Source organism: Kogia breviceps, chromosome 15 (genome assembly GCF_026419965.1).
Source record: "Kogia breviceps isolate mKogBre1 chromosome 15, mKogBre1 haplotype 1, whole genome shotgun sequence".
Taxonomy (NCBI): Eukaryota; Metazoa; Chordata; class Mammalia; order Artiodactyla; family Physeteridae; genus Kogia; species Kogia breviceps.
In genome coordinates, this window is record NC_081324.1 from 24,764,705 (window position 1) to 24,780,636 (window position 15,932).

The 15,932-nt window shown below is 44.6% G+C and overlaps 1 protein-coding gene and 1 non-coding gene across 2 annotated transcripts in view; both read left to right on the forward strand.

Moving 5' to 3' along the window:
• The window catches only part of ZBTB7C (zinc finger and BTB domain containing 7C), a 379,174-nt gene that overhangs the window by 35,327 nt on the left and 327,915 nt on the right, over nt 1–15,932 (forward strand). The window lies entirely within an intron of this gene.
• Nucleotides 7,696–7,802, forward strand: LOC131742976 (U6 spliceosomal RNA). Its single transcript, XR_009331634.1, has one exon. It is a non-coding gene; the product is annotated as a U6 spliceosomal RNA (small nuclear RNA).

The window sequence follows — 15,932 nt, forward strand, 5'->3', positions numbered from 1 at the left end:
GCTCTGAGTACCCAGTGGAAGAGGAGCCTTGCCTCAGTAACCAGAATTCAGCTGGATGATCTTTAATCCCCCTGTTTTCAGCAAGGTAGGTCTCTTCTCAATTCCTCCTGGTGTCTCCCAGTCCAGAAGGCCTCTATGTATTTAACAGAATAAACCTCCCTCTTCTGCTGTGCTGGGCAATGGGCCATTACTAGTCAGGGAAAGAACCTGGGACTCTAACTGCTTTCTAAACAGGTTGCCAACCAACCTTCCTTGTTTTATCCCTCCCTTTTTCTCTCTTGCTTTCGAGAGGGATTGGTACCACCAATTTCTGAGCTGTTAAGGGGTTTTGCAGTATAAATTGGGTTGGTTCTCAACTTCCCCTGCAGCTGGCTTAGAATTCAGCTTTTAGGGATTCCTGGGCCATTCACCACTTGTCCATCTGATTTCCAGCTTCAAAAATTCTGTTACTTTTATCTCCTCTCTTGTTCTTCCCATATTTGTCTATTTATACTTACTTTAAAAAAAGCTGTCATTCCAGTAGGGTTTGGGGAGGAAGCAGAAGTAGATGCATATGTCTAACTAGCCATATTTACCTGGTAAGGCTGACATTCAAGCCCAGCATCTGTTCTGATTTGGCTGGGATTGGGCCTTAGCATTTGTTAAAGATTTTGAATATTACCCCTGTTCAGACATGGTTTCTTTTATTCATCCTTTAGGATGAGTTCAGATGTTATCCTTGTGCACTGCTTTATTGTGTTCTTCCCTCCCCACCATCACCCTCCCCCCACAGGAAGACTTGGCCATCTCTCCTCTTGAGATCACATAGACTTTGCATTCACCGCTCTCACTGCATTTACTGATGATAATTTGTACAATTGCCTCGCCCTCTTAGACCAGAAGCTTTGGCGGTGGGTGGCGGGCACCTCTTGTTTGTCTTTAGATCTCCACCACTGACCCAATGCTCAGACATCAGTAGACTTACTAAATGTTTGCTGCATGAATAAAAGCAAAACCAGGTGCTTTGTGGGATGATGCTTTGGGGGTAGGCTTGCCTGGAGCCATTCCCCCCATCCCCTGTGGCCTGCATGCTGGGCTGGAGTGGGAACCCAGGTTGGGTCCCTGAGGGCTTGATCTCAGCCCTCTTTCAGCCCCTGGATTCTTTCTGGGAACCTTTTTTCTCAGCACTGACCTTTTTCCTGAAGACTGTCTAATGTGCCTAAGTTTGTGATTAGAAATATTGAGAACACAGTGCGGATGGGAAGTGTTGGTACGTAACGATCTCTACCCTCTTTGGTGTTCCTGTGCACCAAAGACAGGGCCGTGCTGGGTGGGGGACTGGTGCAAAGCCACAGGGGAGGTGTCATCATTCTGTAATTGACACGCAGGGCAGCTCTCTTCCCTGAGGCAGGCCCAGAGCATTAGCAGAATGACAGCAGCATTTACAGAGCCCAGCCACCTTGCTGGACAGGTCTTACAGTGACACAGAGGCAGGGAGTGAAGCTGAGAGGGGTTCTACACCCCAAACTGCAGATGTACAGAGTGACAGCCTCTGGGGCTGCAGGCCCTTGGCTCTGCCTTCCTCCCCAGGCAGCGGGATGTTTTTCTGGCCCTAACAGGGCTGGGGGGGATCCAGAATGTCACAGCTGACTGACAGCCCTGCTTCTAGCGATGGGGCCTGGCCTTGGGCTGATTTCAGGCAACCGGGGGCCTTTCCTCGGCCTCATACATCATATGCCCCCAAATGGTAATTAACCAAGTGCAGCTGACTCACTTGGGAGGCTAGAGTTTTGCAAATGAAATGACTTTTCAGTCACACCTGCGTAGTGTGACTGGCGAGGCCTGGGAAGCCCTTCCCTCCAAATCATCATCTGGTCATGTACTCTAGGGGTCTTTTGATACATAACTTAGAAGTGAGGTACCAAAAGATGATTTCTTTGGGTCAAGACATTATATCCTGTTTAAAATACAAGTAGTCTTTTTTTTTTCTTTCTTTTTTTTTTTTGCGGTACGCGGGCCTCTCACTGTTGTGACCTCTCCCGTTGCGGAGCACAGGCTCCAGACGCGCAGGCTCAGCGGCCATGGCTCACGGGCCCAGCCGCTCCGCGGCATGTGGGATCTTCCCGGACCGGAGCACGAACCCGCGTCCCCTGCATCGGCAGGCGGACTCTCAACCTCTGCGCCACCAGGGAAGCCCACAAGTAGTCTTAAAAAGAGCACATTGAACCAGTATTCATCGCTGAAAACTGAATGTGGATTAATTTAACGTATTCATTAAACTGCTAGAAGTACAAAGGGTTCTTATACTGCCTCTACTTCAGAGCTTCTCAAAGTGTGGTTCTTGGACCAGCAACATCACTACCACCAGAGAACTCGTTAGAAATGCAGACTGTCCAGTCCCACCCCAGAACTGCAGAATCAGAAACTCTGGGGATAGGCCCCAGTCATCTGTGTTTTACAAACCCTCCAAGTGATTCTAATGCACCCCTCAGTCAGAGAAACACTGCTCTTCAAGATTAGGAAACTTTAAGAAAAGCCCAAGAAGGTGAGGGACTTGCCTGGGGCCACAAAGCTTGTTGACGGCAGAGCTGTCATTTTCAAATGACAACTGGTTGCCAGGATCTGGGGAGGAATTATTAACATTTATGGAAGCCTCTCTCCATGCAAGTCTCACAGCAGGAGTGTTACCTCACTAAATCCTCACCAGGATCCTGACAACTGTCCCCAGTTTGTAGAGAAGGAAGTCACGGCTCAGTGTAGTTGAATAACATGCCTGGATAGGGCCACGATTTCAATCCTGATCTCTCTCTCTTTCTTCTTTTGTCTTCTTTGGCAACTATATTTGTTGCGTGTGTGCCTGTGCTCCCGAGCAGACCGTGGAGAGTTGCTATTCAGACCCTGCTGGTAGGGGCGGGGCACTCTAAGTGGTCCTGTTGGCATTCTGAGGGCACTCCTCTCTTGGGGGTGCTTTCCCACTTACTTTCTTCCCAGCTTTGTTTCTGGTTGGGTCCTGACTCCAGTCTGGAGGGACAGAATGAGAGACACCCCCGCTGCCCCCCAGACTTTCTGCCCACCGTATTTCCAGCGTGGCCGGGGAATTGGATTTGCTAGTTGATCTCATGCTTCTAAGTGCCCTTGCTGTTCAAGGAAAGCCAGAGCCTCACTGACCGTGGCCAGCACACCAGTCAGCAGTGACTTGGGGTGGGGGAAGGGGTTCCCCCACATCTGGGTTGGGAAGCAGGGCTCCTTGGGAGCCCGAGGGCATAAAAGACTCTGAGTGGGGGGGGGGGGGAGGGGGAGCACAGGCAAAGCCAAACAGAAGAGGAAATTAAAGAGGCTCAAGTCTCCCGCCAGCTTCCTTTGCTGCATTTTTTGGCAGGGATCGGCAGAGCTGACCTGTCTGTAACTTTCCAGTCTGTCTGTTCATTGTCTTGCCCAGAAATACCAGATAAAAGAGACCATGGAATGAGGAGTGAGGAGCTCGGGTCCCACCCTCAGGATATTCCACCAACATTAATTCTCTTTCAGGCCAGCACCGTCTGTGCCATCTGCCGGGGTCTAGCCGTTTTCACAGCTCTCGCCTCTGCGATGTGATGGGTGGGTTGGGAAGGGGTGCAGAGAAGACGTGTCTCCAGAGAACCCCTCACCACTGGCCGGAGAGCTGTCGCGCTGCCTGTCTTGTGCCTGGAGTCCCCCCACGAGCAGCATTCCATTGAGTTTCCCGTGGTCTCGTATTAAAGTAGAATGCCCGGGGAAGGATAGCACCCAATACCTTGCTGGCGAATGACTCACCAGCTTCTAGTTAAATGGGTAGGGGGTTCAGGGGAAATGGACCAGTTGCTCTGAGTGGAGACTTCTGGGAAAGAGCGGGACTACAGCGAGAGCAGATAGGATGGCAGAGACAGCTTTGCCGTACTCAGAACCACGTAAGCTGGTGCTGGAAGGGACCCCAGAGATGCCAGAGAAGGGACTGCCTTGCCCAGGGACACTGAGCCAATGGGGGACAGAGCCAGACAGACCTGGCCTGTTACAACTCTCTCAAGAGCCCAGTGGAATTATGGGTCATCTTATCCCTCGCCTCAAGCCTCCTCTTTTCGTGAAGAGGTCCTGCAACTTGGTTGAATCCCTCCTTCAAGAAGAGGTGAGCTTCTGCAGAAAGTTTAAAGTGGGCTCTATTTGTGTGGTCGTTCAACACCTTGTGAAGGTCTCCTGGGAACAGATGCTAAGGCAGGCTCTGGGAAGACAAGGATGGGGAGAACACTCTCCTTGTTCTTGTGGAGCTCCCAGTCTAGGGGGCAATGCACAAGGTAAAGCACAAAAGCTAAGATATAGTGTGAGCATGGGCTCTCTGGGAGCTGGAGAGGGTGATGCCTCCGGTCAGAAAGAAGCTGCCCCCAGCTCTTCTAGGGAAAGTCAGGGTTGGGGATGCTTGAGCTGGGAACTGAAGAATGAGTTTGCTAAGCATATCGAGGAGGTGGGAGTGGGGGGAGGTATGGGCATTCCACATAGAGGAGACATCTCAGGTGGGAGGGGGCGTAGCCCTTCCAGAACCTGTAAATATGGTTGAATCACAATGATCGAAAGAGTGTGTTTAGGGGAGGGCCAAGAGACAGTCCGGAATGGGGGGCCGGGCCAGGCCATAAAAGCCATTGAGCATGGCTACACTAAAGGGTTGGGACTTACCTCCTGAGGGCAGTGGGGAGCCATTGAAAAGTTTTATTAGTCAATCAATGCTAACTGTCCAATAAGCAACCCCTACCACGTTAATGGCTTAACCTCAAAGGTTCAATTCTACTCCAGTGAAGTCTGCTGAGACCTCCAGAGTCTGCAGCGGGAGGGGAGAGAAAGATGGAGAAAGCATACCAGCTCTTAGCGCCCTCAGCCTGGAAGTGGCACATATATTTCTACTCGTAGTCTGTCGGCCAGAAACAGCCACATGGCCCCAGCCTACCTGCAAAGGAGGCTGGGAAATGTCGGGAGGCACAGGCGTGCCTGGAGAGCACGAACAGCTGCCACAGGAGACTGTAGTCAGGAGAGAGCTGTGGTCTGATGTGCGATTTGGGATGTTCACTCTGGCAGCCGACTGAGGAGGGGGTTAAAGGGCTGCAAGCGTGGAGACGGAGGCTGGACAGGAGGCTCTTCCAAGTGTCTGGTGACAGAGCTCTCCCTGCTCCCCAGTTCTCTGCAGACTGCAGCGGGGTGAGCCTTCAGGGAAGGAAGGTGGGTGGAGACTGCCATGAGGGAGGCAGGCGGCTCAGGGGCGATGGGAGGTCAGTGACGGGCCTGTTGACGGGTGCACTGGGCAGCCACACGTAGGGCTGCAGGGCTCTCAGTGGGCCTGATTAAGCTGGGGGTGTTATTGGCCTCTTCAGAGTTCAGGGCCTCGCTGAGCGTGAGCTGTGCTGAGGCGCTGTGCTCGGTGCTCTGGAGGTCCTCACTTACCATTTGGAGCGAGTGAGCACGTGGTAAATGAAACCATGGGTGGAGTGAAGGGGCTTGGAGGAAGGAGGGAGCTGGATGGAAGCATCCCAGGGAAAGAGGAGCCTTGAATGGCCGGTCTTCCAAGGTAATAGCACTTCTCTAGTGTTCCTAAGCTTCACTGCCACCTGTTTGTAGCTCTGAGGAGTATTGCAAGCTGCCACTTCAGGAGGACTGTCAGGTACTTTCAGAGGAAGCGTTTGCTCATCAACTTCTGCATAGCTGTGCTCGTTTTAACCCAGTGAGTGGCTGTGTCCCCGCTGCCATCTGCCACTGGTAATACCATGGGGACGGCAGGCCTCCTGTCCAGCCTTCGCTCTCCTGGTTGCCCTGTCTGATGTCAGGCTCTCACGCCAACCTAAGGAACAGATGTCCCAAGGCTGGCAGCTGGGAGGAAGAGACCTGAGTTCTGGTTTAAACTAGGCTGCTAACTTTCTGGATGATCTTACAAAGTCATCCTGTATTTCTGGGTTTCAGTCTCTTCTGTTGGGTGGGTGTGGGGATTTTAAACGAGAGATCTTCAAGCTCTGACATTTCCAGCTCCACAGGATGGAAACTGAATATTCTAAGGGCCCAGCAATTTTCAGAACACTGCTTTTTCAACTAGAGGCAGGAATACCGGGAGGCATATTGGGAGTTTCCAGAGGTGGTCTGGGCATGGCAGAGCTCGCCGGTTCTTCCTGGGGCTGCAGAAAACGGGGGGTGTGGGTCTCAAGTGTGGGCCTCTTCCCTCTCTTGCCTCTTTGGGAAATGAGCCCCTTTGACAAATGGGTGAGAGCCACAGACCATCTCTCCAGAAAAGCATGTGGCACGCACAGAACCAGGTACCAGATGCACACCCTCTTTTACGTTTAATTTCAGGGGCCCATGGCCTCCCTAAAATGCAGCTGGACTATCTGCCTGCTTTTCTCTCCCTAGTGGGTTCTGGGTTCCTTTAACAAATCCAGTGCTTGCTCCTGGGCCAAGTTGTGGAAGAGCTTCAGGAGCCAAAGGAAAGTCCTCAGAGGTGTTTGCTTTGACCTCACAAGGGATTGGATGAGACCTCTCTAAAGAGAGGCAGAAAATCAGCGCAAATTTATATGGCAACAGCTGAAGGCACTTGATAGGTGGGGTGTGTGTGTGCTTGTCTGAGAGAGAAAGTTGGGGGGCAATGTGGGTGTATTGGCACTCTTACTTTGATAACATGTCTTCTGGGAGGGATTCTCTACTTTTTTGTAGTTAAGCTTTTTATTTTGAGGTAATTAGAGGTTCGCATGCAGTTATAAAAATAATAAGAGGAATCCCTTGTACCCTTAACCTAGTTTTCCCCTTTGGCAATATCTTGCAAAATTATAATACAGTATCACAGTTAGCATATTGATATTGATACAGTCAAGATGCAGAACATTTCCAACACTGCATGGATCTCTCCTGTAGCCCTTTTATAGCTACGGCCACTTCCCTTCTCTGCTCTCATTCTCTACTTAACCTCTGAAAACTAATAATCTGTTCTTCATTTCCATAATTTTATCATTTCAAGACTGTTATATAAATGCAATAATACACTATATGTGTAACTTTCTGGGATTGGCTTTTTTCACTCGGTGTAATTCCCTGGAGATTCGTCCAGGTTGATACATTTACCAGTTGTTTGTTCCCTTTTATTGCTGAGTAGTGTTCCACAGTATGGATGGACCACAGTTAGTTTAACCATTTATACGTTCAAGGGCATCTGGATTCCTCTTTGACTCATTGATTACTTAGAAGTATGTTGATTTGTTTCCGAGTGTTTAGAGGTTTTCCTATTATCTTGCTGTTATTGATTTCTAGTTTGATTCCTTTGAGGTCAGAGAACACACTCTATATGAAATAGGGAATGAATTCTGTATGAAAACTCAATTCTTTGGAATTCACTGAGATTTGTTTTATGGCCCAGTCTATCTTGGCATATGTTCTGTGGGCACTTGAGAAGAATGTACATTCTGCTGTTGTTGGGTGGAGTGTTTTGTAAATGTTGATTAGATTCTGTTGGCTGATGGTGTTGTTGAGTTATTCTATATCCTTGCTGATTGCCTAGCTATTTTATTAATTTTGAGAGAGGAGTGTTGAAGTCTGCAAATATAATTGTGGATTTATGTATTTTTCTTTTCAGTTTTATCGGGTTTCACTTCACATATTTTGTATCTCTGTTGTTTGGTGCATGTGAACTTACGATTTCTTGGTGGATTAATCCTTCATCATTATATAACATTCCTCTCTGTGCTCACTTCAGCGGCACATATACTAAAATTGGAACAATACAGAGAAGCTTAGCATGGCCCCTGTGTAAGGACGACACACAAATTCATGAAGCGGTCCATATTTTTGTTAAAATGGTTGTGGTCATTCATTCTATCTATCTCTAATAGTGTCAACAATAAAAATAAAGTTAAAAAAATATTCCTCTCTGACTCTGGTAATTTTTTCCCCCTGAAGTCTAATTTATCTCATATTGATATAACCAGTTTTGCTTTCTTGTGATTAATGTTTACCTGATATATACATTTTCATCCTTTTACGTTCAACCTGCCTATATCATTTTACTTGAAATGAATTTCTTATTAACAGAATAGTGGGTCATGTTTTTAAATGATATTTTAATTTATTTATTTATTTTTAGATAAATAACAAGGATTTACTGTATAGTACAGAGAACTATATTCAATATCCGGTAATAATCTATAATGGAAAAGAATCTGAAAAAATATATATGTTTAACTGAACCATGTTGCTGTACACCTGAAGCTAAGACAATATTGTAAATCAACTATACTTCAATTTAACAAAAAAAAAAAGAAAGAGAAAATCATCACCAAAAAACAGAAAGTCAGTCTTAATCATGTGTATTTCTAACTTATGTGGACTGACCAGATCAAAGATAATTTAGAATATCAATGGCCATTATGGGGAACATTTGAAATCCCCAAACTTAATTTCCTAAAACTGAATTGGGCTACAATAGCTCAAAAACTTCCAGAACAGAGTTCAATACTTATGTCTACTGGTAGTTTGAGGCTTCCCTATGTTATCAGGAGTCTAAAATTGCCTCACTGAAAAATAAGATTTTAAGATTAATGGGGCAAACAAATTATTAAAGAAAGATAAAATGGCTCCCAAAGCCTTAGGCTCTTCTTCTTGGCTTTTTTGTCTCAGATTCCTCTTTGGCACCATCTTGTCTCTCTCTTGGGCTCCTCATGTCCAGACTCCACCTCTACCACCATCATCCTTATTCCCTTCTACACTTCCCATGCCTCTTCTATACCCTCAATTCTCCCATATTAACTTTCTCATTGAACTTTCCCTTTTCTCTAAAACCCTGCCCACTCTTTTCCTCTGAACTTGTCAGAAGCTTTCCCTTCAAAATTGAGCCTTCTGAGGGTCCAGAGGCTAAACTTTTAATTCCTTGGACCAAAGGTGAACAGTGAACCATTGTTAAAGATTTTTTCAAAGTAACTAAAGTTTCTCACAAATTTGCTGAGGAATTCAAACTTATCAACCTGGTTTCTCTGACTTATATCAGCTAGTTCATATGCTTGTCAGGGAATGCCAGGCCCAGCATTGGGTGAAAAACACAAATTGGGAAAATACTGAAAGGTCTCTAGCATTGTAAAGGGGAGACCAACCTGCTAATTTATCATATGATCAGGCTTGGGCAATAGCCAAGTGACTTCATCAAGCATAAACTGATATTTTGAGATTATTCACATTAATGTAATTATTGATATTTTATTTTTATATTTTCTGTTTGTTGTCTCTTTCATTTCTGTTTTCTTTTTCCTGCGTTCTTGTGTGCTACCTAAACATTTTAAAGGATTCCACTTTGACTTATCTATGGTATTTTTCAGTTTATATTTTTCATATTTTTTTAGTGATATGTACCTTATGTGTACATGACTTAACACAGTCTACTGGTGTCATCATTTTACCAATTCAAGTGAAATATAGAAACCTTACCTCCCTTTATGTCTTTTTACCCTTTATGTCTTTTTACCCTTTATAATTTACATTATTACATTATAATGTAATTGTCTTAAATATTTCCTCTACATTTAAAACCACATCACACAGTGTTATAATTTTTGCTTCAACTGTCAAATATCATTTAGAAATTTAAGAGGAGAAATAAGTCAGTTGTATTTACCTACACTTTTGCTTAAGTGTATTTCTTCCTTCCTGATGTTCCAAGGTTTCTTCAGTTGTTTCCTTTCTTTTCTTTTTTTTTCCTAAAGAACTTCTTTTAGCCACTCTTGGGGGTAGGTCTGTTGGCAACAAATTCTTAGTTTTCCTTCATCTGAGAATGACTTGATTTCCCCTTCATCCCTGAAGGATATTTTCACTGGATACAGTATAAGATTCTGGGTTGATAGTTCTTTTCACACTTGAAAAATGTTGTGCTACTTCTTTTTGGTCTCCATGGTTTCTGATGAGATAGCTGCTGTCATTCTAATTGTTTTCCCCATATTGGTAGGTCTCGTTTCTCTAGAACTGTTTTCAAGATTTTTTTCTATGTTTTTAGTTCTCAGAAGTTTGACTATGATGTGTCTTGTGGATTTCTTTCAGTTTATTTTGTTTAAGATACTCTCATCTTGAATCTTTCGGTTTGTGTCTTTTTCCAAATTTGAGAGGTTTTCAACTATTGAGCACTTTTTCAGTCCACCCTTTTTCTCCTCTCCTTTGAGACTCCAGTGACAAGAATGTGAGACTTTTTGTTGCTTTACTATAGGTCCCTGAGGCTTTGTTTGTTTCAGTCTATTTTCTCTCTTTCTCAGTTTGGATAATTTTTATTGCTCTATCTTGCAGTTCATTGATTCTTTCCTCTATTCTCTCCATTCTGCTGTTGAACCCATCCATTGAATTTGGTATTTCAGTTAATATAGTTTTCATTTCTAAGTTTCCATCGGTTCTTCTTTATATCTTATATTTCTGTTTTAGACTTTGCATTGGTTTCAAACATGTTCCTAGTTGCTTGTTGAAACATTTTTATGATGGCTGCTTTAATATCTCTGTCAGATAATTCGAACATCTCTGTCATCTTGTAGTTGGCATTTACTGACTATTTTTTTTCATTCAGTTTAAGGTTTTCCTGGTTCTTTAAGATAAGTGAGTTTTTATTGAAACGTGGACATTTTGGGTAATATGTTTTGAGACTCTAGATCTTTCTTAAAACTTCCACTTTAGCTGGCTTTTTTTTTTCAACATGCTACAGAAGGGAGTTTGGGGGCACTGCTTTATTACTGCCAGGTGGGGTTGAAGTCCAGGTGTCCCACTCAGCCTCTACAAATTCCTTTCTGGTTATGAGGGGTTGGAATGCCTAGTTACTGGTCCCCTTGTGACCTCTACTGACACCACAGGGGTTGAGGGTGGCCTCTTTACTGCTGAGCAGTAGTAAAAACCCTGACTCTCCACTAGGCCTCCTCTAACACCACTCTAGTGGGGAGGGGTTAGGGTGACTCATTACTGCTGGGTGGGAGTGGGAGTCAAGGTTGCACTGGGCCTTTGCTAGCATGGATGGGAGTGGGACCACAGTTTTTTTTTTTTTGGCTGTGTTTGACTGGATTAGAGCAGTTATTGTATAGAAGTTTGTCTGTCTAGGCTTCCCCTTTCCGAGTCTTTTGGTTAGAAAGAACAGGCTTTTGTTGGGGAATTTTTTGTCTGTGCCTATTGATATTTTCAGGTTGCCAGCTTCTTCAGCTCCAAATCTGGGATATATGAGACCAAAAGAAAACCCACCATCCAGAAACTTCACCATCCTATCTTCCTCAGGTCCCAAGGTCCCTAGCTAGTTGATTCTCTTTACCTTTCAGATTCACATGATGTTTGTTTTATGTATAATATCCAGGGTTTTTAGTCGTACTTAGGGGCAGGCATAGGGCAAAGTGTGTCTATTCCATCTTCCCAGAAGTGGAAATCCTCTCTACTTCTTTTTCTTTACTACTTTTTAGCAATATTGAGAATGTAGTACATGCATTTGGGAAAGTTTTAAACAGTACAAAAGAGATACATGAAAATTTCCTTTTCAACTCCTGTGTTCTGGAGTGATCATGTAGTTCTTCTACCAGTGACAGTCACTGTTACCAGTGCTTGTGTGTCCTTTTCAAGAGTCTGTGTGTGTGTGTGTGTGTGTGTCTTTCTATACTTGGTAGTGGCACCAACTTAAACTCCATTAACCATGGATGAGAGCAGTTATACACACTCTGGTTCAACAGCATTGTGTATATTTAAGCATATTTGCTAACCTAATATATGAAATACTGGATTGCATTATAGTTTTGATTTGCATTTCCTGCCATATATGAGGATGAGCATCATTTCTGATGTATAAAATACATTTGTGTTTCCTGCTTTGTGGTCTGACAATTTAATTTCTTCTTTATTGTACATTTCTCTATTGGGTTGTTGGCATTTCTTATAGACTTGCACAGGTTTGCACATGCACATTATTTATGTAGCAAGGAAATGTGCCCTATGCCTGTCATATATGTTGCCAATATTTTGTTCCTATGTTTTTCCATTTTCTTTTGACTTTATTGTGTTTTATGGTATTAGATATTTAAAAAATTTTGAACTCAGATGTAGCCTTTTTAAAAATGACATTTGAATTTGGGTCATGTTTTGAAAGTTCTTCCTAGTTCAAGATTATTACAAATATTCTCCCACATTTTTCTTCTAGATCTTTTCATAGTTGCATCATTTGTTTAGGTCTTTGATACATGTGATCCAAAAGTTTCTTAGATCGTTCCTGAATTGTCTCAACATAATTACTTTAAAGGTCTATCTTGTCCCCAGTGGTTTGAAATGCCACCTTGATTTATTGTGGGTCTTCTCTGTGTAGGTACTTATCTGCTTTGTCAGCAAATTACCAATGGCAGCTGGTGGCCTGGGGAGGCTGTGCTGAGGTGATCTTGGAGCCATCTGTAAGGAAAGAAGCACTTTTGGAGAGGGATAAGGAGCAAAGGTGGCTGATTCTCCCCACCTTGGACTGCTCTGTTTTGGTCTCATGAAAATGAGCTGAGCCTGTTTCAGGGACATTTTCCAACCATCTTGCCCCCTGATGGTAAGAGGACCCTCTGTCTGCTCCTCTTATAAATCACAGGTCCTGCTCTTTTCTTAAATATCTCCTACATCCACCCCTCATCCCTATTCCCCTCTTCTGTCCTTGACACCTCTTCACTTCAGGCCTTTACTATTATGGCCTAATTTTTGAGTACCCTCCTAAATGCTTTATTTATCTCTTGCTACCAAGTAAATCAACACAAATTTAGTTGCTTGAAACAACACACATTTATTATCTCATAGACTTATTATTAATATGGACCACGAGTCCTGGCACATGTTAGCTAAGTCCTGGCCTTCAGGGCTCTCGTGAAGCTGCAATCAAGGTGTCATCCAGGGCTGGGTTCTCATCAGGAGGCTCAATTGGAGAAGGATCCATTTCTTTTTTCATGTGGTTGTTGTGGCTTAGGGATTCATGGAAGCTTGCTTCATCAAAGCCAGAAAGTGAGAAAGAGTGTCTCTAGTACCTGGCTACTATCAAAATGGAGCAAAATAATGTAACGTGATTGCAGGAATGACATCCCATCATCTTTGCCATATCGTACTGGTTAGAAGTCATACCACATTCAAAGGTATGATACCCGGATGCAGGTCACGTGGGATGCCCTTGGAATCTGTCCTCCACATAGGTTGTTTTCTACTCTAGTCCACACTTCACTGTGGAGCCAGATTAATTTTCTTAAAGCACATCCCTGACCTTACTAGTCTTCTACTCAAAAGTCTGCATTAGTTAAAATTCATATAAAATGTTCTTATATTAGTATTTAAGGCTTTCTCCAGGAGCTGTCTGGCAGTTATCTGTCAAAATTGCCAGTGCACAAAGCCTTTGACCCAGACTATATCCCAGGCATCTACTCCCACACAAGTGAAATAATGAATGCACAAATGTAAGCACTGCAGAATTGTTTGAAATAGCAAGAGATTGGAAACAACCCAAATGGGAGGGACTGGTTGAATACGTTACTGTACATCCAATCAGTGGAATACTACACAGCCACAAGATGGGTGAGGCAGCTCTTTATAAATTCATGTAGAGTGATCTACACCAGTGATTCTCAGAGTGTGGTTCCTTGATCAGCAGTATCACCTGAGAACTTGTTGGAAAGAAACAAAGAAGAACTACAAAAACAACCCCCAAATAATTTACAAAATATCAATAAGCACATACACGTCAACAGTTACTTTAAATGTAAATGGAGTAAATGCCTCAATCAAAACACAGAGTGACTGAATGGATACAAGAACAAGACCCCTACATGTGCTGGGAAAGTGACTTTTCACTATATATCCTTTGTACCTTTTGAATTTGAATCATTTAATATATTACTTATGTAAAATATTAAAATACAAAAGCCCCATCTGTCAGAGCTCATTAGCTTTCTCTCTCACCTCTCACGTGGCCTGTTCACACCAGTCAGACTTGCCTCTTCACTATCCCTTGGGTTCGGGTCGCATTTCCTGACCGTGGGCCATCGCTTATGTCCGTGCCCCCAACTGGAATTCCCTTTACTCTTCTCTGCATAACTAAAGCCAACGCAAAGGTCGGGCCCAGATGCCGCCTCCTTTGGGGATTTGCCTGATCCCTGCCCTGCAGGCAGGATTAACTGGCACTTCTCAGCTTCCGCAGCCTGTGCCTTTCTTCTGCCCACTGCCTGGCTGTCTTCTTTAATAGATTGGCAGCTCTCTGCAGGCAGGGATTCGGCCTCACACATCATCATGACCTCAGCACCCAGCATAGCCTGCAAGTTGATACCTAAGAATCTTTTAGTGAATAACTGAGTGAGCAAGTGAATGTTGGACACAGAGATGGGGACATAGGGACACAGGGTGGGCTGGACAGTGAACAGACCTAAGAGTGGGAATTGTCAGAGAGGAGAAGAATGAATTCTGGGCAGGAAAGTTGGGGAGAGGTTGCGAGGAGAATCTGCTGGTGGCTGGGCTTTCTACCAGCTTAGGGGACTGAGCCATCATCAGTGCCCTGGGGGGTGGGGTGGGGAGGGCACCTTGACCTGGGGGCCCATGGGATTCATTTCATTTTATTGGAGGGAGGAGTTCTTTTAAAAATGTAGATGAGCTTTGGAGGGGGAGTGATTGAGGGCTAGAATGTGTGCCTTAAAAAGACCTCACACAGACGGGCAGAAGGGCAGGCTGCCCTCCCAAGGGGGTTATTTTGATTACAGCCAAGTCGAGGTGAAGTTATTTTTTAATATTAAAAAGAATATGCCCCCCCATGGCCACTCTGTCCCTAACCTCCCTCCATCTCGAGAAAGCATCTGACATTTCCTGCACATTTTAACGTTCTAACCAAATAATGAAATAATCATATTGGCTCCTCAGTCACAGGATTCATTTTCTCTCATTCCTGGGCTTCAAAATTCATCTCATATTTTAATCTGTTTTGAGCTCTTTTCAATTGCCTCGGAGATAGAGCCAAAGGTTCCCTGAACTCCTATTGCCTGCCGTTGTTTGGTTTTGCTTCCTGTGGGGTATTCTCTTTAATAACACGGTCTGTCCTGCAGCAGCAGCAGGAATTCTAGGGGGGTCGGGGCTGAGCCTCACACTTTGTGGCTCCCTGACAGTAAATTAATGCCCACATTCTGACTCTGGGCATTCTCATTTTCTGCCTTCCTCTTGAATGGTACCCTCCCTTCTCAACTGTATTAATGTTTAAAAGCCCAGCCTCCTGTAGAAATTCTCTCCCAACTACTCTAGGCCGCATGATCCTTCCCTCCTCTGAGCATCAAGTAAACACACAAAACACAACGGCAATAACAACCAGCATTTCGGAGCCTAAATATCTTTCAGGCACATTCTGAGCACTGTTATGGATTAATTTATTTGATTCCACACTCTCCTCTAAGGTAGTATTAGTTTTAGTGTCCCCATTATTTTGATGAGTAGACTGAGGTAAAGAGAGAGTCCATGACTTGTCCAAGCTCTGCAACACACCTAAGGTCAGTTTCATCCAGTTGAACTCTTGGTCTTCCTGTTTCATGTGTGCACGTCATAGCTTTCCAACCAGACAGTGGGCCCTCAGGGTGGGCACTGCCCCCTTCGGTGCTGTGCGAGGTGGTGTCGTTGTAAATACTTGTTGGTTGTTTGAGCTCCTTGTCTCATGAAAGACAAGAGAGGGCGCTGGTTTGGAGCAGGAGGCAGGGGGCCGTCTGTACATTTCTTAGAGCCATTTGGGGGTGGTGGGTGGAGTTGCTTGAGAACTTACCCACGCTTCTTGTTTGGGGTAGGGAGTGGCAAAAGGACATGGTGTGGTGCAGGTGACAAGGCTTCTCCTTGGGGGCATGAAACCATGTGTGCTGTAAGATTGTTGGAGAGAGTTGGGTGCCCATCAAGGAGCACCCTGTGACTCTGGGGAGAGACGAGCTCACTGCCAAGGGTCCCCCTTATGA